At 49.1% G+C, this 25,000-nt stretch overlaps 2 long non-coding RNA genes, 4 other non-coding genes and 2 pseudogenes across 6 annotated transcripts; 4 read left to right on the top strand and 4 right to left on the bottom strand.

Annotated features, from left to right (window-relative positions):
* The window catches only part of LOC147827774 (swi5-dependent recombination DNA repair protein 1 homolog pseudogene), a 2,036-nt pseudogene extending 242 nt beyond the window's left edge, over positions 1-1,794 (bottom strand).
* Positions 1,795-1,800: 6 nt separating this feature from the next.
* Positions 1,801-1,872, top strand: Trnae-uuc (transfer RNA glutamic acid (anticodon UUC)). The gene has a single exon. It is a non-coding gene; the product is annotated as a tRNA-Glu (tRNA).
* On the top strand, positions 1,808-7,038 carry LOC147827772 (uncharacterized). Its single transcript, XR_015452087.1, has 3 exons — positions 1,808-3,307; positions 5,403-5,567; positions 5,914-7,038. It is a non-coding gene; the product is annotated as an uncharacterized LOC147827772 (long non-coding RNA).
* A 3,989-nt stretch (positions 7,039-11,027) lies between these two features.
* Positions 11,028-11,099, top strand: Trnah-gug (transfer RNA histidin (anticodon GUG)). Its single transcript has one exon. It is a non-coding gene; the product is annotated as a tRNA-His (tRNA).
* A 1,550-nt stretch (positions 11,100-12,649) lies between these two features.
* Positions 12,650-12,721, bottom strand: Trnah-gug (transfer RNA histidin (anticodon GUG)). The gene has a single exon. It is a non-coding gene; the product is annotated as a tRNA-His (tRNA).
* A 3,991-nt stretch (positions 12,722-16,712) lies between these two features.
* On the bottom strand, positions 16,713-21,942 carry LOC110351008 (uncharacterized). Its single transcript, XR_015452086.1, has 3 exons — positions 20,443-21,942; positions 18,184-18,348; positions 16,713-17,837 (listed from the first exon to the last, which is right to left on the bottom strand). It is a non-coding gene; the product is annotated as an uncharacterized LOC110351008 (long non-coding RNA).
* Positions 21,878-21,949, bottom strand: Trnae-uuc (transfer RNA glutamic acid (anticodon UUC)). Its single transcript has one exon. It is a non-coding gene; the product is annotated as a tRNA-Glu (tRNA).
* A 6-nt stretch (positions 21,950-21,955) lies between these two features.
* LOC147827771 (swi5-dependent recombination DNA repair protein 1 homolog pseudogene) lies at positions 21,956-23,991 on the top strand (annotated as a pseudogene).
* The last annotated feature ends 1,009 nt before the right edge of the window (positions 23,992-25,000 follow it).

Genomic DNA, 25,000 nt, shown 5'->3' with positions numbered 1-25,000 from the left:
CTAACCCACTGTGGTCTATCAGCTGAGTCAGGCTTAGTTTTTTGTTCTCTTCAGACATAGCCGACTGCAACTCATAAAGCCACAGCTGGCTACAGCTTCTCCACTGCTTTGTCAACAAGAATGACCTTGTGAGAGGTCATTCTTTGATCTATGCATTTTTGACTAATTTTAGCCTCCGAAGGAGGTCTTCCTTCTCCTGCACCTGCTTCGCCAATTTTATTCTTTCTTCCTGTTATCCTTGTTCAAGATTCTCATTCACAGAATCGTTTTGAAGAGCATTGTATGACCTAGTATCAAGTGAATTAGATTCACATGCACTGATATTTTTGAGAGTATTTTTCAAGTGTGTATTTTCTTCAGATTCACTATCTATGTGTTTAAAACTTTCTTGAAATTCCAAACAGTTGTCTTCCGTTGAAGATGCTGGTTTCTCTGAAAAGGTCTCATCATTTTCTTCATTCTCTATTTTAGGACGTTTTTACTACATTGCAACAGGAATTAAATGAACACCTTGTTTTCCTTAATGTTTCTTTAAGTGTTGCACTCATGGGCACTCTCCGTGAACTATTTGTATGGGGAGATGGTGGATTCGCACGGGCCTGTGGAGTGCTTGGTAAAATCACAGCCGAGTCTGACGGACTTTCCATACTGGCAATGAAATCTTGGTTTACTTCTGACAGAAGTCCGCCCGCCTTCCCGCCATTGCAGAAAGCCCACAGCGAGGCAGGGTTCTCCCGACCACGGAAGGGAAGCGCTACTGACTCCTCTACTTCATTTTATTTAGAGACAGAGTCTTGCCTGGTCACCAGATTGCCCAGGCTGGACTTGAACTTGTGGTCCCCCTGCCTCAGTTTCCCACAGTGCTGTCATTACTACTGCGTGCCACCACACCAAGCCCATTACTTATTTGGAGGTCCGTGAGATTCAGTGTAGCTGGTGAGTGTGTTTTGGCTTTCCTAGTACGCTGAGGAATCTCCTATTTCCTGATATTTGGGAGTGCAAGAAAAAAATTTTTTCTGTCTCTTCTTTACAGCGTTTCATTACCACCTTCTTGGTCCAGGAGCTGTCACCTTCTACAAGAGGGGACTATGTGTAAGAAAAATGATCTTAGCACGAGGTGCTTTAGCTTCAGATCGGGGAACGCTCGACCTCTTTCACCGATCGCCTAAATCTCTACAAGCTGACAGGTGTGATGAGTCTGGAAACCACGAAGGCCTTTCCTATGGAACCCGGTTGTCTTCTTCCCACTCCGAGTGCAGTTGCACAACAGGTTGATTTGCGAGCCAGGAAAACACACACACACACGGAAACAAAGCGACCTCACTGCGCAGCTGGAGCTCGAGGGTAGACGCCTAGATGAAGGGCCACGCCCGCACCAAGTGCCACAGGCGGGACCCAAAGGAGCCCCTCCGCTGGCGACTCCTCGGGAGGGCCCCACGAGCCCCGCCAAGCCCGGGAAGCAGGAGGACACAGCGCCTCACTCCTCACCCGCGGGGAGCCCAGGCGGCGCCTCCCTACCGGAACCAGCGCTGGCAGGGAGAGAGCGCTGGTGCTGGGCTGTGGCGCCTCCTGGCTAGAGCGGCCCTGGGGCGAACACAGGTCGGTTTCCTGCTGGCCTGGCCTGGCCTGGCCTGGGAGGCTGGAGCCCGGCGCAGGAAGAAGGCAGAGGTGCTACACGGTGGGGCAGCAGCTGCGCCCACTGCGTGAACGGGAAGAAACATTTCCGCTATCCGCCCCTTGCATGACACGCCACAGTGGTCCTGTCAGTCCCCAAAGACACCCAGTAGCGATTCGGGTAACTCCCTGGTGGTCTAGTGGCTAGGATTCGGCGCTTTCACCGCCGCGGCCCGGGTTCGATTCCCGGTCAGGGAACTTCTTTTGCTACGTTGGCCAAGTACCTAAGGACTTCACTCAGGAAGCCCTCAGTGGGACCGGCGCGCGACCTCCACTCCAGATCTTCCAGCTAAACCACATAGCATCTTGCTTCCAGCCACTTCCTTGGGGGAAAAAAAAACTGCAACGCAAAAAAGTTGCAAGCGTCACGAGTCCCTATGGTCCTCACGTGTGCTCGTCACGTGCCGTTTTCCCGGCTTGTCTCCTCCTCCACGCTCTTTCAGAGGGAGGCTCCGCCCCGCCCTTTGAGTCCCTGGCAGACAGCTGCAGGCCCTTGGGTCGCTGTGCTCCTGCTCCTCTCCTTCGGCAGTGTCTCTCCAATCAGTGACTTCAGGACCTTTCCCGCAAGACCGGGGAAGGCTTGTCGTCCCCAGGAGCCTCTCTTGTCCCCTCAGGAACGGACACTCATAGTGGTCTGACCCTCAGAGAGGGCAGAGGTAGAGATCGGTTGGGCTTTTCCTGGCCTGTCAGGCCAGGGCGGCCGCCGGGTCTGGGTGCGATTAGCTTGTCTTCGTGTCGGCTGCCGCTGCCCTCTGCTCCCCCTGGCGGCTCTGGTGGACAACTGGGTCTTGGGTCCGCCTGGCTCCAGAGGGACCGGGTGTGAGAAACCCGTCTGGGAAGAGCAGGGGCCCCTTCTCTCTGCCAGACTGCGTGTGCCCTGCGGGGGCCTGAAAGGGTTCTGATCACCTGTAAAGCTGGAGGCCCATTTCCAGGTGGCTGGCAGGGCAATAAAGCATGTGGAAAGTGGGTCAAAGGGAAGGAAGGGGAAGATTCTCAAGACCTTCGCAGAGTGGGGTGAGTGCTGTCGAAGTCGAAGGCGGCTGCCCTGCGATAACGGACCTCAGACTCGCCCTGTCCTGCCCTTAACCTGGTCTCTGCTCCCTGTGAATTCAAGCAGCCTCGCTTTGGGGCCACCTTCGAATCTTCCTCTCCCCACAGAGAGACAGCAACGGAGCTTCTTTGCAACCTCCCCGCGGAGGCCACGGATGCTGCTGATGGGAATCCTGTGACTGCCGACTCCTTTAGTGGGTGTTGTGAGCACAGGCACACTGCGAACTTCGGAAGCCAGAAAGCTTAAGCACTCTTTGCTCCAGAGCTGAGGAGCCGCCACTGGAGGCCTGATGTGCCTCCACGGAGCTTGTGCGTTTGAAAGAATCGCCTGACTCTTGGTCGGCATCTGCCTTCCACAGTGTCCTGTGCCTGTGAAGGAACGGAAGTTGGTAACTTTTTTTCCAATTTACAAGCAACATGGATATTTATTCCAAACTAAGAGTAACACTTATGCGGAACACTTAAAATAAAAGAGACCAAGGCAAACTGGGGCACCTCCAACCCCTCGAGAAACCAAGCTTTGCAAATGGATGCCACCAGCCTGTAATCCCAGCACTTAGGAAGCTGAGGCAGGAAGATTTCGGTGAGTTCCAGGCCAGCCTGGCTACACAGTGAGTTTAAGACCAGTCTGGACTAAATAGCAAGACCCTGTCTCAAAAAAAAAAAAAAAAAAAAAAAAAAAGTATGCTCCCCAATGACATTTTGACCTTGTGCAACTTCTTTTCACCCTCACAACCGTAGCTGCCATTGTAGTGGAACATTCCAATCCTGCACATGGCCACCAGGGGCGTCTACTCCCTGGCGCCTTTTTTTTTCCCCAAGAATTTATTGGTTCGCCTCCCCACCCTCTTTCTCAGGACTATTTTATGTATGGTCTTTAAGGGACACTTTTTTTTTTTTTTTTTCAGCATTGGGGAATAACCCCAGGGGCCCTTTCCCACTGAGCTACATTCCTGCCTCTCTTTTCCTTTCCATTCTTCCTTCCTTTCTTTCTCCCTGCTTTGTTTTTTAAAGTGTTCCACATGGTCTTACTACGTTGCTTAGGCTGGGCTTTTATTTGCTCTTCTCGGGCATCGGCTTCCAAGGGTGCTGAGAGCATAGGCCTGCACTTCCAGGCAGCTTCTGACTCCCTGGGTTACAAGATAGCTTGTTCCCCTACTTGCGCCAATATGAATTCCGGACAAAGGAGTCATGTAATCTTGTTCCAGTCTGTAACACCCTGTGGCACATTTCTGCATGTCTGAAATTTCTGCTTCCTACATTGCAATTATTCTTAGGTCAAATGAACTTAGTGTCTAAAAAACTTGCATCTCACTATCTCCTAAGCGTCTCTCTGCACTTACACAAAACACAGACTGTGTATACCACCTAGGCAGGGTGCAGGAAAACCGAGATGATCCTCATTGTATCCAATGAGCTATTGTGGTCTACTGATCCAGCTGCACTGCATCACCAGCGCACTTTCTTCTTTAATGTCCGGCGGTGCAGTGTAGCCTCATAGCAGAGCAGAGTTCCTGGAGTCTCTGTAGCCACAGCCGGGGGCATGGAACCTTGTTGCCAACAAAACTGGGAGGCAACGTAAGACCTAGGCCTGCTACACATGTGCTTCTGAAAATTAGATGCCACCAGCTCTAATAACCACATGGCCCCGATTTGCTCTGATACAGCCAGAATGACAGAGAATCGCCAGAGTTTTCAGGGACTGGCAGTGATGGTGTCACATGTGCTTTGTGGCCTCAGAACTGTGTGGTCAAATCGGAAACACAGTGAGTAAACAAGCCCCTGTCAACACACACGCACACGCACACCTACACCGAGGAGATTGCATAGATACTATATGAAATGTGCCATGTTTCCCAGGCGCATACATGTGGGGCGTGAATCACTACACCATTCTTTTTATGGCTGAATAAGACTCCATTGTAGAGATGTTCCACATTTCCTATCCGTTCATCTCTTACCGGGTGTTTGAGATGTCTCCATATTTGGTTATGTCTCAGTTTTTGTGTCTGGTTGGTTTCCAGTTCTCAGCTGTACACTTAGGAGTGGACTGCTGAGGATTATTGAAGCTACTTGTCTAACTTTTGCGAGAACTGTCAACCTGCCTTCCACGCCAGCCGCACCATTTTGCGACTCCCACTGGCAAGGTATGAGGGTTCCGGTTCTCCACACCACTGCCACCACTTGTCATTGTCTAGTTTCTTTCCAAGTTTGTGTTTTATAGTGATCCTAAGGAGTGTGCAGTACTGTTTCATGGTCGTTGTCCTTCTTGTTGTTTGTGGGTTTGTGTGTTTGCAGTACTGGAGGTTCAACCCTGGGCCTTCTCACTCAGCAACATCCCTAGCCTGGCCCCCTTTTCTTCTTTTTCTGTTTTGAGTCAGAGTCCCCCTAAGTCACACAGACAACAGGCTGGCCCTGAACTGAAGGTCCTCCTCCCGCAGCCTTTCAGAGTGCTGGGAAACAGCCCGGTGTCCCCACTCATAGCCATCACCCTGGGTATGATGTGCATTTCCCGGGGGAGAATGATACTGAACACCCTTCCAGGAGCTCTGGGGCATTTGTAAACCTTCTTATCTACATGTCAGACATTTTTTCACTTAAAAATTGGATTATGTGTCTTTTAATTATTGTGCTGTAACAGTCCCTCACATATTCTGGATGTACCATTCTCTTATCAGATTTGAAGGTATTTTCATTCATCCTGCGGGGTGCTGTTCACTTTCATAATCATACCGTTGGAAGCACGAAAGTTTTTCACTTTGGTCAAGAGCTGTTTATCCATTTTTACTTTTTGATGTCTGTGATATTGTATTATGCCCAAGAAGACTACGAAGATTTATGAGGTAAGGGGAAAACCTGTGGTGAGTATTTAAATCTTTTGAAAAAAAATTAGTACCGTGAAAGGCACATTGCCTTTGACCCCTCTCAGTCTACTCCATGTCACTTCCTATACATGTATCCCATTGTTCTTGCCACTCTCTGAAGCGGTTGAGGAAGTCCTCTTCAGTGAATGTCTTTAGTTGTGCTGTTATGGCTACCTCAATGTGCTGAACCTCTTCAAAATGTTTATCGTTCCTGGTCCCTTTGACTTTGCTGCAGAGCCAGAAGTTACAGGTGCCAGATCTGGTGCATAAGGTGGATGAGGATTACACTGTGACGTTTTTGGTTTTTTTTTCTTTTTGGTACCAGGGATCAGATTCAGGACCCTGCACTCGCAAGGCAGGCACGGTGCCGCTGAGGTACATCCCCCGCCCCAACACCGTAACATTTTTGCAGCTTTCTTGTTGGATGGCACTTGGCAACAGCATTCACCACATTTCTGAGCACACCTCGTCAAGGCTTCTCACAAAAGAAGACTTCCAGAACTGCTTCAGAACATGGCAGCAAGGATGGGATAAGTGTGTTTGAAGTGAGCAGGAGTACTCTGAGGGAAATGAACGGCAATGTGTTCTTACTGTAAGAAGTTTTTAAAATTTAAAAAATTGCTATGTATTTGTCCACCCTGTATATATCTATGGTTTGTTTTGAGCATTGCAGTGGTCACATTTAGGCATGTGATGCATTTTGGTTTCAGTATGTGGTGTAAGCAGTGTTCTAACTTGGTTCTTTTGCATGTGGCTATGTACTTGCCCAAGCACCACCTTAGAGAGAGAAGATGCCTTTCCTCATAGAATTGTTATGTCACCCTCATTGAAAAACCAAGCGATTTTAAGCAAAAACTTCACTTCTGGGCTTTCAGTGTTATTCCACTGACACATGTGTTCAACCTTCTGCCAGAACCACCACTATCCTGACCACTGTAGAAGTGTAGTGAGTTGTCAAATCAGAGAGTAGTACTTCCCTTAAAAGAGTGGCTTTTCAAGATTTTTAAAATCTATTTTGGACCTCTGGAATTTCAAGATACATTTTAGGATGACCTCGTCCATTCCCGTCCTAAGTTCCAAGTTTCATTGAATCTGCAGGCATGTGGAGGTCCATTGTGATCTTAACCACATCTAGTCTTCCTATCCATGAGGAGTAGATGTCTCTCCATCTTTTTATCTTTTTATGTTTTATGATTTTAAGAAGGTTTTGCAGTTTTTATCACAGGTTTCCACTTCTCGCTTTTAATTTATTCCAGAGCACTCGTTTTCATTTTTGAAAGTACTGTAAGTGGGATTACTGAATTTATTGTTGGATTGTTCATTGCTAGTGCCTAGAGACACAACTGACTTCTGCATAGCGATCTGTGATCCTGCAACCTTCCTGAAGCCACCTGTTTTATATATATTTTGGGAGGGATTCCTTAAAAATCAATAAATCTTCACACAAATACATTTTACCTCTTCTTTTGCAGTACGGCTGTCTTTTACTCCTTCTTCTTGCCCTATGCCTGGCTAAAGCCTCCATTGTAAGGTGGAAGAGAAAGATAGGAAGGTTCACAGAAAAGGTTATAGCACCCATCACACACAGCATAGACCATACCATTCAAAAGGAGCAACAGAATACCCACTGTTATTCTTCCTTCCTTTCTTTTTCTTTGTTTCTTTGTTTCTTTTTTAAAGGGTCTTGCTATGTAGTTTGGGCTGGCCTCAAACTCGGCAAGATCCTCCTGTCTCAGCCTCCCAAGCCCTGGGATTACAGGCATTGCACAAACACACCTGGCCCATTTTACTAAATGGCTATAAAGAAATAGAAGCCTAACACTGCAACCTCTCCCTTTGTTACCATAGAAACCAATGACAGCCATTATGCAAAGCTCCAGATCTACTAAAATTCAAAGAGAGAACTCTCCCCTTTTCAATCTTTTACTGCAATCACTGCCAGTTAGGAGTGGAGACTCCATACAGTGGGGGCCTGCTGCATCCCAAACTGTCTCTGCGCAGCAGTCAGCACCACGGCCAGCGCCTATGCAGACACACACACACACACACACACACACACACACACACCCGGTCCCACTCCTCTGAGAAGCCAAAGAAGCCAGAGCTGTGTGTGCAAAGCAAAGAGCAGCAGCATCTCACAAGCGAACGTGTTCGATTTTTGCCACTTTGGGCTTCCAGGATATCTGAGAGACTAAAGCAGAATGAAAAGGGTAGAGAAGAGAGTAAGATCATGTGTAGCTTTCCCAGGATGCCACTTAAGTTGTACCAAATATTCAGAGTGCAGACAAACATGAATTCACATGCGAAAATATCCCCAAAGAGGTGAACTGTCAGAAACCATACATTCAGGGCTTAGGGGGTACAAAGTACTCCACGGTGTACAAGAGAATGCAGGAAAAATAACCCTATACATGTTAGAAACATGACTTGGTCCCTGCTGTCCACGGAGCAATTCAGAAGAAATCAGCAATCTTAGAAATAAGCAGATATTTACATCTTCCACTTGCATTTTCAGAATTTTATCTCAGAGAAACACAACGGGGAGGACAAGTGAATATATGAATACATCAGGTGTTTCCCCGACAGCCCCGGCTGTAGTAATAAATGCTCCGGTCAGGGCTGAGGATGTAGCTCCGTGTTGGAGGAGCTGCCTAACAAGCACAAGGCCCTGGGTTCAATCACTACCCCTGTGCCAAAAGAAAGAAAACAAACAAACAAACAAACAAATAAAATCTCTAAAAAACCCAAGAAAGGATAGAAGGAAGGAAGGAAGCAAGGATAAATACTGGGTCCAAATTTATGGTCACCATTTAGGGACTGTTTAAATAGTATACCCTCCTAGCACGAAGAAATATACAACTATTGTTACGTTTGCTGCAGATAGTAAGAATACTGCTGCTATCACCACCACCACCACCATTAATAATAATAATAATGATAATGATAATACTAGCTAATGCCCATGGAGCTCTTTCTATGGAACAGCCCTGGGGGTCCTGGTTTTACCTGCACATCACACTTACACTTGGCACAAGCCACGCAGAAAGCACTCCTACTGGCCCATTGTACAATGTGGAAATGGAGGCAGCGAGAACTTCAGTGACGTCTCCACAGTCTCCCCCTGGCCAGGGAGGTTTTCCACTCCAACCTGTCCCTTCACTGCAGAAGACTGCAAGGTCATCTTGTTCTTCCTGCTAGCAAGTGTCACCTACTTGGAGATGTGCACCTTTGAAAGCCAGCGCAGCGGAGAGTGAGGTGTGCCTTGCCTGTGGGACATGTGTGTGTTCTGGGGCTCTGAATCTGAGTTTTTTGCAGAAGGGTACCAGTGCCTCAGCCTGTGGGACTCAGTACACAGAGAGCAGGGTAAACCCAGAGAGCTGAAGAGGAGGAGAGCCAAGTCGGCAAACTGGATGGAGTTGGAGGGACAGACAACAGACAGACCCACACAGATGGACACAGGCCCATCTGGGAGGCATGCGTGGGCCAGCTATGTCAGAAATGGGGATTCAGTGTGTCAAAGTCAGTGAGTTCCACTTTCCTTGTGAGGTTCAATGGAGCAGAGAATGCAAGCTCTCCAAGGGGCCAGGTATGCCAAAGATGTGTTTGTCTTGGGCACGATTCTGTGGCTTCAGAGATCTGTCTCAGGTGAGAGAACATTGGCAGATGCAAACAAGAATAAGGTGGAGACAAGAGAGGAAGAATGATATGAGAAATATTATGAGAAAGAATAAATTATGAGGATATTTATGAGAATAAATTATGAGAAAGAATAATATGGAGACAGGTATCAGCATGCTGAGGGAGAATGGTCATTGGACTGTCTGAATTCAACAAAGGCAAAATGCAGTTCATAGCCAGAAAGAAGAGGAACAATGTCTGGGACCAGCCACTTCCCCCCTCCCACCAGCTAAGCTGCTGACACAAAGCAAGCAGGATTCTTCCAGCCAGTCTTCTCTGGAGCCCGTCCAGCAGAAAGAGCTGAAACTTACTGGAAGACTTTGAAGCAGCTTGGCAGTGTAGCTGCCAAACCTAAGCAACGGAGCAAGTGTGGGTCATGCCCAGCGGGACTTTCTCTCAAATCTGCCCTCTCCCGGCAAGAGAATGTATAAAATGCTTGTTGTGCCAGCAAGAGCGGGGCAAAAGGCTCGTGCCTGAGTTGGGATACACGGTGGAGTATTAATCCTCATACCTCCCACTGAAGTCAAACTAAGGACTCACAAGGACACCTCCACCCTCTGGCAAAAGAGGAGTGACAGAAATCTGAGTCACCCTCTCCTGCCCGAAACCGCCCTCCCCCCTCCCGCCAAGGAAAAGAATCCGACAGAAGACGCGAAAAGACAGTTTTCTCTCATTTCTGTCACCCTAGAAACGAGGCAACCAAGAACAGCGCCGCCTGAGAGAGGAGCACCCACCGCGGTGAGCCTTCCCACTGTCGGGCTCACTGTCCGCGGACAGCTCCAGTCTGGGCACCAGGAGGGCTGCTGAGGGTGACTGCCCGCACTGGGGACACGACACGGGGCCCAGTGTCCCTGGAGAGCAAGGCAGCCAGTGTCCGCCGGACAAGCTCCAGCGACCGGCAAGGTGGGCAGAAAGAAAGTCCAGGCATATGGAAAGGCTCACCACCATGTACTCGTACTCAGCAAAGAATGGCCAGCCTTTGCGTGTGAAAAACCAAACCAAACCACAACAACCCCTGTCTTGCGTCAAGAAAAGAAACTACTGAACGCCGTAAGGCACAGAACCCGGTGCTCACACGTGGCTGGAAAGAATAAGAAAACAGCTTCCTTCCACAGCCCTTGTCACTCACACCCGAGGAAGGACGCGAACTACCGGCCTCCTGGGGTGGTTGGGGAGGAAGCAAGGTACTAACTAACTACAAAGGCCACAGAAACCGGCTCGTTTCTCTGCTCTCGACTCTCCGAGGAGCCGGGGGATCCATTCCTGCAACGCTAGGCGGAGCCACCCCTTCTACAGGACGGATGTGCCGCTCCACAGTTTCGGAGACCCCGAGACCTAAGCCCGAGCCTCGCGCTCGCCGCAGCCGCAGCCGCGCGTGGGCCCGGACGTCCCGAGGCCGGAAGACCAGCGAGCACGCTCGCCCGACCCCGCGCCACAAGCCCGTGTCTCGGCCTCGCGGCCGCGCCACCCCCAACTGGGCCGCCCGGGCCCGAGAGCTGGAGGCCCGGAGGCTGCGCCGAGCGCGCTCGGTCCTCCAGCCCCGCCTCCCCGAGCCCGCGCCGCGCTCCGTGCTCCCCTCGCAGTAGCCCGCACGAGCGTCTGTCACGTCGCGCGGTGCCAGCAGGAGGAGGGCGAGACGCGGAGCCGGCCCCGAGGACACAGCGGCGCGGGACCGAGCTCCAGCCCAGCCCGGCGCGGGCATCGCACTGCGCTCACGTCGAAGGCGCGCGCCGCCAGCAACACTCAGCGGGCCCGTGGCTCGCCGTGATCGTATAGTGGTTAGTACTCTGCGTTGTGGCCGCAGCAACCTCGGTTCGAATCCGAGTCACGGCACTCCTCATGGCCCGACCTGAAGTTCACCTTTTGTTTCCTCCTTCCCTACTCTGATGTTCGGTGCTCCCCTTGTCTTTGCTGTGCCTGTTGTACCCACAAATTGAGTAATAGGAAAATAAGAACCTAATTTTGAGCACAAGACATCAGAAAATAGATCTACATTTGGTGTTAGTAGAACACTAACTCCAACATAAGCTGTTCTCACATGGGGATAGCTTTCTGTTTGCACTGAGGCAAACGCCTAGCACATGCATTGTGCATTTCAACTTCCAACAGTTTTTCTGGTGTCCACATTTTTCCCCTGGTACCTTGGGGTGCTCTCCCACTGAGCTACACCCCCAAGTTTTGTTTAATTGTGTTTTGAGATAGGGTCTTTAAAAATTGACCTGGTAGGACTGCAACTCTCAATCCTCCTGCCTGGGCCTCCCTTAGAGAAAAATCCCTTAAGGGTTACTGGAGTGGAGAGAGAAGGAGAAGGAGGGAGGAAGGAGGGCGATGGGGGGAGGTCGGAAATGAGTCAACCAGAATCTGCTTGCAGATGAGGGAAGCAGCTGAGAAAAGGCCTGGAACACAGGTGGACAGAAGTAGTAAGACCCTCGCTCTGGTCTGTCACCTGCTGCCTGTGTTCTGTGGGACCATCGTGTCCAAAGAAGGGTGTCACCAGGAAGATTGTAATTAGGATAAGGGAAAATGAGCTACAGGATTTGGGAACTGTTCCCCTAGTTTAGTTTTATGCCTCTTGATTGCTCCTTCCAAGAGATTTGAGTTTGAGGGGCATAAGGTGTGGCTGTGTCAGAGACAAGATGTGATTAAATGTCACCCCAAAACGTGCAAGATTTTTCTCCTCTACCCTTCCCCTCAAATCTAGCATAGTTTTACACTAAATACCAATAACATTTTGAGTTTTTTTAACTCTCTTTTGAGGATAAATGGTTTATTCAATTTCAAAATTTTATATATTTTAGTTATAAAATGATGTGACACTACTTTGGAACATCAAAATGGTTTTATTCACTTATTTGTTTTTAGGTCCTCTTGGCAACCTGAGAAATTCATAAATTATGAACCGTTAAATATATTTTCTTGATTTTGGACATTTCTATACAATCAGGAATCGGGGTTGGTGCAGGTGGGAGTAGTAGTCCTGATGTATTTTTTTATTTTTCTTTTTGGTACTGTGGATCAAACTCAGGACCTTGAGCTTGCAAGAAAGGCAACAGAACCACTGAGCTAAATCGCCATTCCAGTCCTGATTTACACAAAGGAAAAAGATGTGTAAGTGACTTATGGAGTGGAGCAGAGTTTTAAACAACTTTAGCATTCCCAAACATTTCTTACTGCTTGATGAAGAAAATTCTTTGATTTCCTTCTTTCCCCAGTCATGGCCTGTGAGTTGCTTCCTTCCTGCTCAGTTCACTCTTCTTTCCCTTCTTGGTAGGGCAGACAGCTGGCGGTCAGTGTGCTGAGGGCGAATTTCCTTTGCTGAGAAGCAAACACAAGTGTAGGGGTAAAAGAAGCAAAAGGTGAACTTCAGGTCGGGCCATGAGGAGTGCCGTGACTCGGATTCGAACCGAGGTTGCTGCGGCCACAACGCAGAGTACTAACCACTATACGATCACGGCGAGCCACGGGCCCGCTGAGTGTTGCTGGCGGCGCGCGCCTTCGACGTGAGCGCAGTGCGATGCCCGCGCCGGGCTGGGCTGGAGCTCGGTCCCGCGCCGCTGTGTCCTCGGGGCCGGCTCCGCGTCTCGCCCTCCTCCTGCTGGCACCGCGCGACGTGACAGACGCTCGTGCGGGCTACTGCGAGGGGAGCACGGAGCGCGGCGCGGGCTCGGGGAGGCGGGGCTGGAGGACCGAGCGCGCTCGGCGCAGCCTCCGGGCCTCCAGCTCTCGGGCCCGGGCGGCCCAGTTGGGGGTGGCGCGGCCGCGAGGCCGAGACACGGGCTTGTGGCGCGGGGTCGGGCGAGCGTGCTCGCTGGTCTTCCGGCCTCGGGACGTCCGGGCCCACGCGCGGCTGCGGCTGCGGCGAGCGCGAGGCTCGGGCTTAGGTCTCGGGGTCTCCGAAACTGTGGAGCGGCACATCCGTCCTGTAGAAGGGGTGGCTCCGCCTAGCGTTGCAGGAATGGATCCCCCGGCTCCTCGGAGAGTCGAGAGCAGAGAAACGAGCCGGTTTCTGTGGCCTTTGTAGTTAGTTAGTACCTTGCTTCCTCCCCAACCACCCCAGGAGGCCGGTAGTTCGCGTCCTTCCTCGGGTGTGAGTGACAAGGGCTGTGGAAGGAAGCTGTTTTCTTATTCTTTCCAGCCACGTGTGAGCACCGGGTTCTGTGCCTTACGGCGTTCAGTAGTTTCTTTTCTTGACGCAAGACAGGGGTTGTTGTGGTTTGGTTTGGTTTTTCACACGCAAAGGCTGGCCATTCTTTGCTGAGTACGAGTACATGGTGGTGAGCCTTTCCATATGCCTGGACTTTCTTTCTGCCCACCTTGCCGGTCGCTGGAGCTTGTCCGGCGGACACTGGCTGCCTTGCTCTCCAGGGACACTGGGCCCCGTGTCGTGTCCCCAGTGCGGGCAGTCACCCTCAGCAGCCCTCCTGGTGCCCAGACTGGAGCTGTCCGCGGACAGTGAGCCCGACAGTGGGAAGGCTCACCGCGGTGGGTGCTCCTCTCTCAGGCGGCGCTGTTCTTGGTTGCCTCGTTTCTAGGGTGACAGAAATGAGAGAAAACTGTCTTTTCGCGTCTTCTGTCGGATTCTTTTCCTTGGCGGGAGGGGGGAGGGCGGTTTCGGGCAGGAGAGGGTGACTCAGATTTCTGTCACTCCTCTTTTGCCAGAGGGTGGAGGTGTCCTTGTGAGTCCTTAGTTTGACTTCAGTGGGAGGTATGAGGATTAATACTCCACCGTGTATCCCAACTCAGGCACGAGCCTTTTGCCCCGCTCTTGCTGGCACAACAAGCATTTTATACATTCTCTTGCCGGGAGAGGGCAGATTTGAGAGAAAGTCCCGCTGGGCATGACCCACACTTGCTCCGTTGCTTAGGTTTGGCAGCTACACTGCCAAGCTGCTTCAAAGTCTTCCAGTAAGTTTCAGCTCTTTCTGCTGGACGGGCTCCAGAGAAGACTGGCTGGAAGAATCCTGCTTGCTTTGTGTCAGCAGCTTAGCTGGTGGGAGGGGGGAAGTGGCTGGTCCCAGACATTGTTCCTCTTCTTTCTGGCTATGAACTGCATTTTGCCTTTGTTGAATTCAGACAGTCCAATGACCATTCTCCCTCAGCATGCTGATACCTGTCTCCATATTATTCTTTCTCATAATTTATTCTCATAAATATCCTCATAATTTATTCTTTCTCATAATATTTCTCATATCATTCTTCCTCTCTTGTCTCCACCTTATTCTTGTTTGCATCTGCCAATGTTCTCTCACCTGAGACAGATCTCTGAAGCCACAGAATCGTGCCCAAGACAAACACATCTTTGGCATACCTGGCCCCTTGGAGAGCTTGCATTCTCTGCTCCATTGAACCTCACAAGGAAAGTGGAACTCACTGACTTTGACACACTGAATCCCCATTTCTGACATAGCTGGCCCACGCATGCCTCCCAGATGGGCCTGTGTCCATCTGTGTGGGTCTGTCTGTTGTCTGTCCCTCCAACTCCATCCAGTTTGCCGACTTGGCTCTCCTCCTCTTCAGCTCTCTGGGTTTACCCTGCTCTCTGTGTACTGAGTCCCACAGGCTGAGGCACTGGTACCCTTCTGCAAAAAACTCAGATTCAGAGCCCCAGAACACACACATGTCCCACAGGCAAGGCACACCTCACTCTCCGCTGCGCTGGCTTTCAAAGGTGCACATCTCCAAGTAGGTGACACTTGCTAGCAGGAAGAACAAGATGACCTTGCAGTCTTCTGCAGTGAAGGGACAGGTTGGAGTGGAAAACCTCCCTGGCCAGGGGGAGACTGTGGAGACGTCACTGAAGTTCTCGCTGCCTCCATTTCCACATTGTACAATGGGCCAGTAGGAGTGCTTTCTGCGTGGCTTGTGCCAAGTGTAAGTGTGATGTGCAGGTAAAACCAGGACCCCCAGGGCTGTTCCATAGAAAGAGCTCCATGGGCATTAGCTAGTATTATCATTATCATTATTATTATTATTAATGGTGGTGGTGGTGGTGATAGCAGCAGTATTCTTACTATCTGCAGCAAACGTAACAATAGTTGTATATTTCTTCGTGCTAGGAGGGTATACTATTTAAACAGTCCCTAAATGGTGACCATAAATTTGGACCCAGTATTTATCCTTGCTTCCTTCCTTCCTTCTATCCTTTCTTGGGTTTTTTAGAGATTTTATTTGTTTGTTTGTTTGTTTGTTTTCTTTCTTTTGGCACAGGGGTAGTGATTGAACCCAGGGCCTTGTGCTTGTTAGGCAGCTCCTCCAACACGGAGCTACATCCTCAGCCCTGACCGGAGCATTTATTACTACAGCCGGGGCTGTCGGGGAAACACCTGATGTATTCATATATTCACTTGTCCTCCCCGTTGTGTTTCTCTGAGATAAAATTCTGAAAATGCAAGTGGAAGATGTAAATATCTGCTTATTTCTAAGATTGCTGATTTCTTCTGAATTGCTCCGTGGACAGCAGGGACCAAGTCATGTTTCTAACATGTATAGGGTTATTTTTCCTGCATTCTCTTGTACACCGTGGAGTACTTTGTACCCCCTAAGCCCTGAATGTATGGTTTCTGACAGTTCACCTCTTTGGGGATATTTTCGCATGTGAATTCATGTTTGTCTGCACTCTGAATATTTGGTACAACTTAAGTGGCATCCTGGGAAAGCTACACATGATCTTACTCTCTTCTCTACCCTTTTCATTCTGCTTTAGTCTCTCAGATATCCTGGAAGCCCAAAGTGGCAAAAATCGAACACGTTCGCTTGTGAGATGCTGCTGCTCTTTGCTTTGCACACACAGCTCTGGCTTCTTTGGCTTCTCAGAGGAGTGGGACCGTGTGTGTGTGTGTGTGTGTGTGTGTGTGTGTGTGTGTGTCTGCATAGGCGCTGGCCGTGGTGCTGACTGCTGCGCAGAGACAGTTTGGGATGCAGCAGGCCCCCACTGTATGGAGTCTCCACTCCTAACTGGCAGTGATTGCAGTAAAAGATTGAAAAGGGGAGAGTTCTCTCTTTGAATTTTAGTAGATCTGGAGCTTTGCATAATGGCTGTCATTGGTTTCTATGGTAACAAAGGGAGAGGTTGCAGTGTTAGGCTTCTATTTCTTTATAGCCATTTAGTAAAATGGGCCAGGTGTGTTTGTGCAATGCCTGTAATCCCAGGGCTTGGGAGGCTGAGACAGGAGGATCTTGCCGAGTTTGAGGCCAGCCCAAACTACATAGCAAGACCCTTTAAAAAAGAAACAAAGAAACAAAGAAAAAGAAAGGAAGGAAGAATAACAGTGGGTATTCTGTTGCTCCTTTTGAATGGTATGGTCTATGCTGTGTGTGATGGGTGCTATAACCTTTTCTGTGAACCTTCCTATCTTTCTCTTCCACCTTACAATGGAGGCTTTAGCCAGGCATAGGGCAAGAAGAAGGAGTAAAAGACAGCCGTACTGCAAAAGAAGAGGTAAAATGTATTTGTGTGAAGATTTATTGATTTTTAAGGAATCCCTCCCAAAATATATATAAAACAGGTGGCTTCAGGAAGGTTGCAGGATCACAGATCGCTATGCAGAAGTCAGTTGTGTCTCTAGGCACTAGCAATGAACAATCCAACAATAAATTCAGTAATCCCACTTACAGTACTTTCAAAAATGAAAACGAGTGCTCTGGAATAAATTAAAAGCGAGAAGTGGAAACCTGTGATAAAAACTGCAAAACCTTCTTAAAATCATAAAACATAAAAAGATAAAAAGATGGAGAGACATCTACTCCTCATGGATAGGAAGACTAGATGTGGTTAAGATCACAATGGACCTCCACATGCCTGCAGATTCAATGAAACTTGGAACTTAGGACGGGAATGGACGAGGTCATCCTAAAATGTATCTTGAAATTCCAGAGGTCCAAAATAGATTTTAAAAATCTTGAAAAGCCACTCTTTTAAGGGAAGTACTACTCTCTGATTTGACAACTCACTACACTTCTACAGTGGTCAGGATAGTGGTGGTTCTGGCAGAAGGTTGAACACATGTGTCAGTGGAATAACACTGAAAGCCCAGAAGTGAAGTTTTTGCTTAAAATCGCTTGGTTTTTCAATGAGGGTGACATAACAATTCTATGAGGAAAGGCATCTTCTCTCTCTAAGGTGGTGCTTGGGCAAGTACATAGCCACATGCAAAAGAACCAAGTTAGAACACTGCTTACACCACATACTGAAACCAAAATGCATCACATGCCTAAATGTGACCACTGCAATGCTCAAAACAAACCATAGATATATACAGGGTGGACAAATACATAGCAATTTTTTAAATTTTAAAAACTTCTTACAGTAAGAACACATTGCCGTTCATTTCCCTCAGAGTACTCCTGCTCACTTCAAACACACTTATCCCATCCTTGCTGCCATGTTCTGAAGCAGTTCTGGAAGTCTTCTTTTGTGAGAAGCCTTGACGAGGTGTGCTCAGAAATGTGGTGAATGCTGTTGCCAAGTGCCATCCAACAAGAAAGCTGCAAAAATGTTACGGTGTTGGGGCGGGGGATGTACCTCAGCGGCACCGTGCCTGCCTTGCGAGTGCAGGGTCCTGAATCTGATCCCTGGTACCAAAAAGAAAAAAAAACCAAAAACGTCACAGTGTAATCCTCATCCACCTTATGCACCAGATCTGGCACCTGTAACTTCTGGCTCTGCAGCAAAGTCAAAGGGACCAGGAACGATAAACATTTTGAAGAGGTTCAGCACATTGAGGTAGCCATAACAGCACAACTAAAGACATTCACTGAAGAGGACTTCCTCAACCGCTTCAGAGAGTGGCAAGAACAATGGGATACATGTATAGGAAGTGACATGGAGTAGACTGAGAGGGGTCAAAGGCAATGTGCCTTTCACGGTACTAATTTTTTTTCAAAAGATTTAAATACTCACCACAGGTTTTCCCCTTACCTCATAAATCTTCGTAGTCTTCTTGGGCATAATACAATATCACAGACATCAAAAAGTAAAAATGGATAAACAGCTCTTGACCAAAGTGAAAAACTTTCGTGCTTCCAACGGTATGATTATGAAAGTGAACAGCACCCCGCAGGATGAATGAAAATACCTTCAAATCTGATAAGAGAATGGTACATCCAGAATATGTGAGGGACTGTTACAGCACAATAATTAAAAGACACATAATCCAATTTTTAAGTGAAAAAATGTCTGACATGTAGATAAGAAGGTTTACAAATGCCCCAGAGCTCCTGGAAGGGTGTTCAGTATCATTCTCCCCCGGGAAATGCACATCATACCCAGGGTGATGGCTATGAGTGGGGACACCGGGCTGTTTCCCAGCACTCTGAAAGGCTGCGGGAGGAGGACCTTCAGTTCAGGGCCAGCCTGTTGTCTGTGTGACTTAGGGGGACTCTGACTCAAAACAGAAAAAGAAGAAAAGGGGGCCAGGCTAGGGATGTTGCTGAGTGAGAAGGCCCAGGGTTGAACCTCCAGTACTGCAAACACACAAACCCACAAACAACAAGAAGGACAACGACCATGAAACAGTACTGCACACTCCTTAGGATCACTATAAAACACAAACTTGGAAAGAAACTAGACAATGACAAGTGGTGGCAGTGGTGTGGAGAACCGGAACCCTCATACCTTGCCAGTGGGAGTCGCAAAATGGTGCGGCTGGCGTGGAAGGCAGGTTGACAGTTCTCGCAAAAGTTAGACAAGTAGCTTCAATAATCCTCAGCAGTCCACTCCTAAGTGTACAGCTGAGAACTGGAAACCAACCAGACACAAAAACTGAGACATAACCAAATATGGAGACATCTCAAACACCCGGTAAGAGATGAACGGATAGGAAATGTGGAACATCTCTACAATGGAGTCTTATTCAGCCATAAAAAGAATGGTGTAGTGATTCACGCCCCACATGTATGCGCCTGGGAAACATGGCACATTTCATATAGTATCTATGCAATCTCCTCGGTGTAGGTGTGCGTGTGCGTGTGTGTTGACAGGGGCTTGTTTACTCACTGTGTTTCCGATTTGACCACACAGTTCTGAGGCCACAAAGCACATGTGACACCATCACTGCCAGTCCCTGAAAACTCTGGCGATTCTCTGTCATTCTGGCTGTATCAGAGCAAATCGGGGCCATGTGGTTATTAGAGCTGGTGGCATCTAATTTTCAGAAGCACATGTGTAGCAGGCCTAGGTCTTACGTTGCCTCCCAGTTTTGTTGGCAACAAGGTTCCATGCCCCCGGCTGTGGCTACAGAGACTCCAGGAACTCTGCTCTGCTATGAGGCTACACTGCACCGCCGGACATTAAAGAAGAAAGTGCGCTGGTGATGCAGTGCAGCTGGATCAGTAGACCACAATAGCTCATTGGATACAATGAGGATCATCTCGGTTTTCCTGCACCCTGCCTAGGTGGTATACACAGTCTGTGTTTTGTGTAAGTGCAGAGAGACGCTTAGGAGATAGTGAGATGCAAGTTTTTTAGACACTAAGTTCATTTGACCTAAGAATAATTGCAATGTAGGAAGCAGAAATTTCAGACATGCAGAAATGTGCCACAGGGTGTTACAGACTGGAACAAGATTACATGACTCCTTTGTCCGGAATTCATATTGGCGCAAGTAGGGGAACAAGCTATCTTGTAACCCAGGGAGTCAGAAGCTGCCTGGAAGTGCAGGCCTATGCTCTCAGCACCCTTGGAAGCCGATGCCCGAGAAGAGCAAATAAAAGCCCAGCCTAAGCAACGTAGTAAGACCATGTGGAACACTTTAAAAAACAAAGCAGGGAGAAAGAAAGGAAGGAAGAATGGAAAGGAAAAGAGAGGCAGGAATGTAGCTCAGTGGGAAAGGGCCCCTGGGGTTATTCCCCAATGCTGAAAAAAAAAAAAAAAAAGTGTCCCTTAAAGACCATACATAAAATAGTCCTGAGAAAGAGGGTGGGGAGGCGAACCAATAAATTCTTGGGGAAAAAAAAAGGCGCCAGGGAGTAGACGCCCCTGGTGGCCATGTGCAGGATTGGAATGTTCCACTACAATGGCAGCTACGGTTGTGAGGGTGAAAAGAAGTTGCACAAGGTCAAAATGTCATTGGGGAGCATACTTTTTTTTTTTTTTTTTTTTTTTTTTGAGACAGGGTCTTGCTATTTAGTCCAGACTGGTCTTAAACTCACTGTGTAGCCAGGCTGGCCTGGAACTCACCGAAATCTTCCTGCCTCAGCTTCCTAAGTGCTGGGATTACAGGCTGGTGGCATCCATTTGCAAAGCTTGGTTTCTCGAGGGGTTGGAGGTGCCCCAGTTTGCCTTGGTCTCTTTTATTTTAAGTGTTCCGCATAAGTGTTACTCTTAGTTTGGAATAAATATCCATGTTGCTTGTAAATTGGAAAAAAAGTTACCAACTTCCGTTCCTTCACAGGCACAGGACACTGTGGAAGGCAGATGCCGACCAAGAGTCAGGCGATTCTTTCAAACGCACAAGCTCCGTGGAGGCACATCAGGCCTCCAGTGGCGGCTCCTCAGCTCTGGAGCAAAGAGTGCTTAAGCTTTCTGGCTTCCGAAGTTCGCAGTGTGCCTGTGCTCACAACACCCACTAAAGGAGTCGGCAGTCACAGGATTCCCATCAGCAGCATCCGTGGCCTCCGCGGGGAGGTTGCAAAGAAGCTCCGTTGCTGTCTCTCTGTGGGGAGAGGAAGATTCGAAGGTGGCCCCAAAGCGAGGCTGCTTGAATTCACAGGGAGCAGAGACCAGGTTAAGGGCAGGACAGGGCGAGTCTGAGGTCCGTTATCGCAGGGCAGCCGCCTTCGACTTCGACAGCACTCACCCCACTCTGCGAAGGTCTTGAGAATCTTCCCCTTCCTTCCCTTTGACCCACTTTCCACATGCTTTATTGCCCTGCCAGCCACCTGGAAATGGGCCTCCAGCTTTACAGGTGATCAGAACCCTTTCAGGCCCCCGCAGGGCACACGCAGTCTGGCAGAGAGAAGGGGCCCCTGCTCTTCCCAGACGGGTTTCTCACACCCGGTCCCTCTGGAGCCAGGCGGACCCAAGACCCAGTTGTCCACCAGAGCCGCCAGGGGGAGCAGAGGGCAGCGGCAGCCGACACGAAGACAAGCTAATCGCACCCAGACCCGGCGGCCGCCCTGGCCTGACAGGCCAGGAAAAGCCCAACCGATCTCTACCTCTGCCCTCTCTGAGGGTCAGACCACTATGAGTGTCCGTTCCTGAGGGGACAAGAGAGGCTCCTGGGGACGACAAGCCTTCCCCGGTCTTGCGGGAAAGGTCCTGAAGTCACTGATTGGAGAGACACTGCCGAAGGAGAGGAGCAGGAGCACAGCGACCCAAGGGCCTGCAGCTGTCTGCCAGGGACTCAAAGGGCGGGGCGGAGCCTCCCTCTGAAAGAGCGTGGAGGAGGAGACAAGCCGGGAAAACGGCACGTGACGAGCACACGTGAGGACCATAGGGACTCGTGACGCTTGCAACTTTTTTGCGTTGCAGTTTTTTTTTCCCCCAAGGAAGTGGCTGGAAGCAAGATGCTATGTGGTTTAGCTGGAAGATCTGGAGTGGAGGTCGCGCGCCGGTCCCACTGAGGGCTTCCTGAGTGAAGTCCTTAGGTACTTGGCCAACGTAGCAAAAGAAGTTCCCTGACCGGGAATCGAACCCGGGCCGCGGCGGTGAAAGCGCCGAATCCTAGCCACTAGACCACCAGGGAGTTACCCGAATCGCTACTGGGTGTCTTTGGGGACTGACAGGACCACTGTGGCGTGTCATGCAAGGGGCGGATAGCGGAAATGTTTCTTCCCGTTCACGCAGTGGGCGCAGCTGCTGCCCCACCGTGTAGCACCTCTGCCTTCTTCCTGCGCCGGGCTCCAGCCTCCCAGGCCAGGCCAGGCCAGGCCAGCAGGAAACCGACCTGTGTTCGCCCCAGGGCCGCTCTAGCCAGGAGGCGCCACAGCCCAGCACCAGCGCTCTCTCCCTGCCAGCGCTGGTTCCGGTAGGGAGGCGCCGCCTGGGCTCCCCGCGGGTGAGGAGTGAGGCGCTGTGTCCTCCTGCTTCCCGGGCTTGGCGGGGCTCGTGGGGCCCTCCCGAGGAGTCGCCAGCGGAGGGGCTCCTTTGGGTCCCGCCTGTGGCACTTGGTGCGGGCGTGGCCCTTCATCTAGGCGTCTACCCTCGAGCTCCAGCTGCGCAGTGAGGTCGCTTTGTTTCCGTGTGTGTGTGTGTTTTCCTGGCTCGCAAATCAACCTGTTGTGCAACTGCACTCGGAGTGGGAAGAAGACAACCGGGTTCCATAGGAAAGGCCTTCGTGGTTTCCAGACTCATCACACCTGTCAGCTTGTAGAGATTTAGGCGATCGGTGAAAGAGGTCGAGCGTTCCCCGATCTGAAGCTAAAGCACCTCGTGCTAAGATCATTTTTCTTACACATAGTCCCCTCTTGTAGAAGGTGACAGCTCCTGGACCAAGAAGGTGGTAATGAAACGCTGTAAAGAAGAGACAGAAAAAATTTTTTTCTTGCACTCCCAAATATCAGGAAATAGGAGATTCCTCAGCGTACTAGGAAAGCCAAAACACACTCACCAGCTACACTGAATCTCACGGACCTCCAAATAAGTAATGGGCTTGGTGTGGTGGCACGCAGTAGTAATGACAGCACTGTGGGAAACTGAGGCAGGGGGACCACAAGTTCAAGTCCAGCCTGGGCAATCTGGTGACCAGGCAAGACTCTGTCTCTAAATAAAATGAAGTAGAGGAGTCAGTAGCGCTTCCCTTCCGTGGTCGGGAGAACCCTGCCTCGCTGTGGGCTTTCTGCAATGGCGGGAAGGCGGGCGGACTTCTGTCAGAAGTAAACCAAGATTTCATTGCCAGTATGGAAAGTCCGTCAGACTCGGCTGTGATTTTACCAAGCACTCCACAGGCCCGTGCGAATCCACCATCTCCCCATACAAATAGTTCACGGAGAGTGCCCATGAGTGCAACACTTAAAGAAACATTAAGGAAAACAAGGTGTTCATTTAATTCCTGTTGCAATGTAGTAAAAACGTCCTAAAATAGAGAATGAAGAAAATGATGAGACCTTTTCAGAGAAACCAGCATCTTCAACGGAAGACAACTGTTTGGAATTTCAAGAAAGTTTTAAACACATAGATAGTGAATCTGAAGAAAATACACACTTGAAAAATACTCTCAAAAATATCAGTGCATGTGAATCTAATTCACTTGATACTAGGTCATACAATGCTCTTCAAAACGATTCTGTGAATGAGAATCTTGAACAAGGATAACAGGAAGAAAGAATAAAATTGGCGAAGCAGGTGCAGGAGAAGGAAGACCTCCTTCGGAGGCTAAAATTAGTCAAAAATGCATAGATCAAAGAATGACCTCTCACAAGGTCATTCTTGTTGACAAAGCAGTGGAGAAGCTGTAGCCAGCTGTGGCTTTATGAGTTGCAGTCGGCTATGTCTGAAGAGAACAAAAAACTAAGCCTGACTCAGCTGATAGACCACAGTGGGTTAGATGATAAAGTGTTACACTATCACAGAAGTGAAGAGGAATTTATAGGTGCTTAATTAATAACTTTTTTTCTCAGAATATTTTTTCTTTCTCTTTTTCTTTTTTTCAGTACTGACTGGGAGATCAAACCTAGGCCCTGCACTTTTACCACTGAGCCATACCCCTGGGCCCTCTCCAAGGAAATCTTTGAGAATGACAACTTAATGAAAAGACACTTAGACATTTTAAGGGGAAGACGTTAGCCATTAGGGCAGTGGTGGTGAGCCTACGGCACATGTGCCACAGAGCGCTGTTTGTGTCCTTGAAAGCTCTAAAAGGTTCGCCATCACTGCATTAGATGTAAGGTATCTTGACCATCAATTTAGGGTACTCTAAAGACATATAGATTCAGTCCTAAAATGACATACCGTATTTTGAATAGATTTAACAGAGAATTTGACATTAACAGACATGTTAAAAGCTGGGATTGGTGGCACTTGCCCGTCTGTCATCCGGGCATCCTGGGAGACTGGTGCAGAAGGACGAAAAGTTTGGCCCCAGCCTGGCAACCTAGCAGGACCCTGCCCTTCGGGCCACGGATGGAGCTCAGTGCAAAGGCCCTAGGTTCAATCCCCAAATACATGAATGAATGAACGAATGAATGAGGGATGCAGTTCTGCGTGAAAGCACCAGTGTGCCTGCGCGTGCACACACAAATTTAAACCATGTTTAAAAACTAATTTGGACAGTCCTGGGAACCAGTTTTAATATATTGGTTTGCTTTTTATGAAAAAAAGTCTTATTTTCAGTGCTAGTCCAATCTGGTGAATGTCTCATCCTAAACTGGTCCAAAAGTTCTCACCTGTCTCCTAAGAGAGAGGTGAACCTTGTTTCCACTCATTTACTACATCTTGTCATCTGCTGATCTCAGATAATTAAACTTATGTCCAAAATTTTTTAAAAAATGAAATGTAAAATAAAATAGAGGCATTGGTATGTGTCTCCGTGAGGAAGCCCGAGATTCAGCCTCCAGGACCAGAAACAAAAACAAAGCAAAAGCAGGCAACTGTTCCCTCCCTGGTAAGCACCACCCAACAGATATCTTCCTCACACATGCATTTCTTAACATCAAAAGTGGAAACTGACGGTGACGCCACGGATGGAGGAAATCATTGCACAGAAAGGACAGAGCCAGAAAATGACCGCTTCAATAACCAGGCTTGGTTTTTGTAAAAGCCAAGGAGCTCAGGTTCTGCCCCTGAGATTCAAGGGGAC

The sequence above is a fragment of the Heterocephalus glaber genome, unplaced genomic scaffold (genome assembly GCF_053883595.1).
Source record: "Heterocephalus glaber isolate CG9 unplaced genomic scaffold, H.glaber_assembly_v1.0 deba00001442, whole genome shotgun sequence".
NCBI lineage: Eukaryota > Metazoa > Chordata > Mammalia > Rodentia > Bathyergidae > Heterocephalus > Heterocephalus glaber.
The sequence above is the reverse complement of the archived record's forward strand: the minus strand, read 5'-3'. Positions and strand labels throughout refer to the sequence as shown.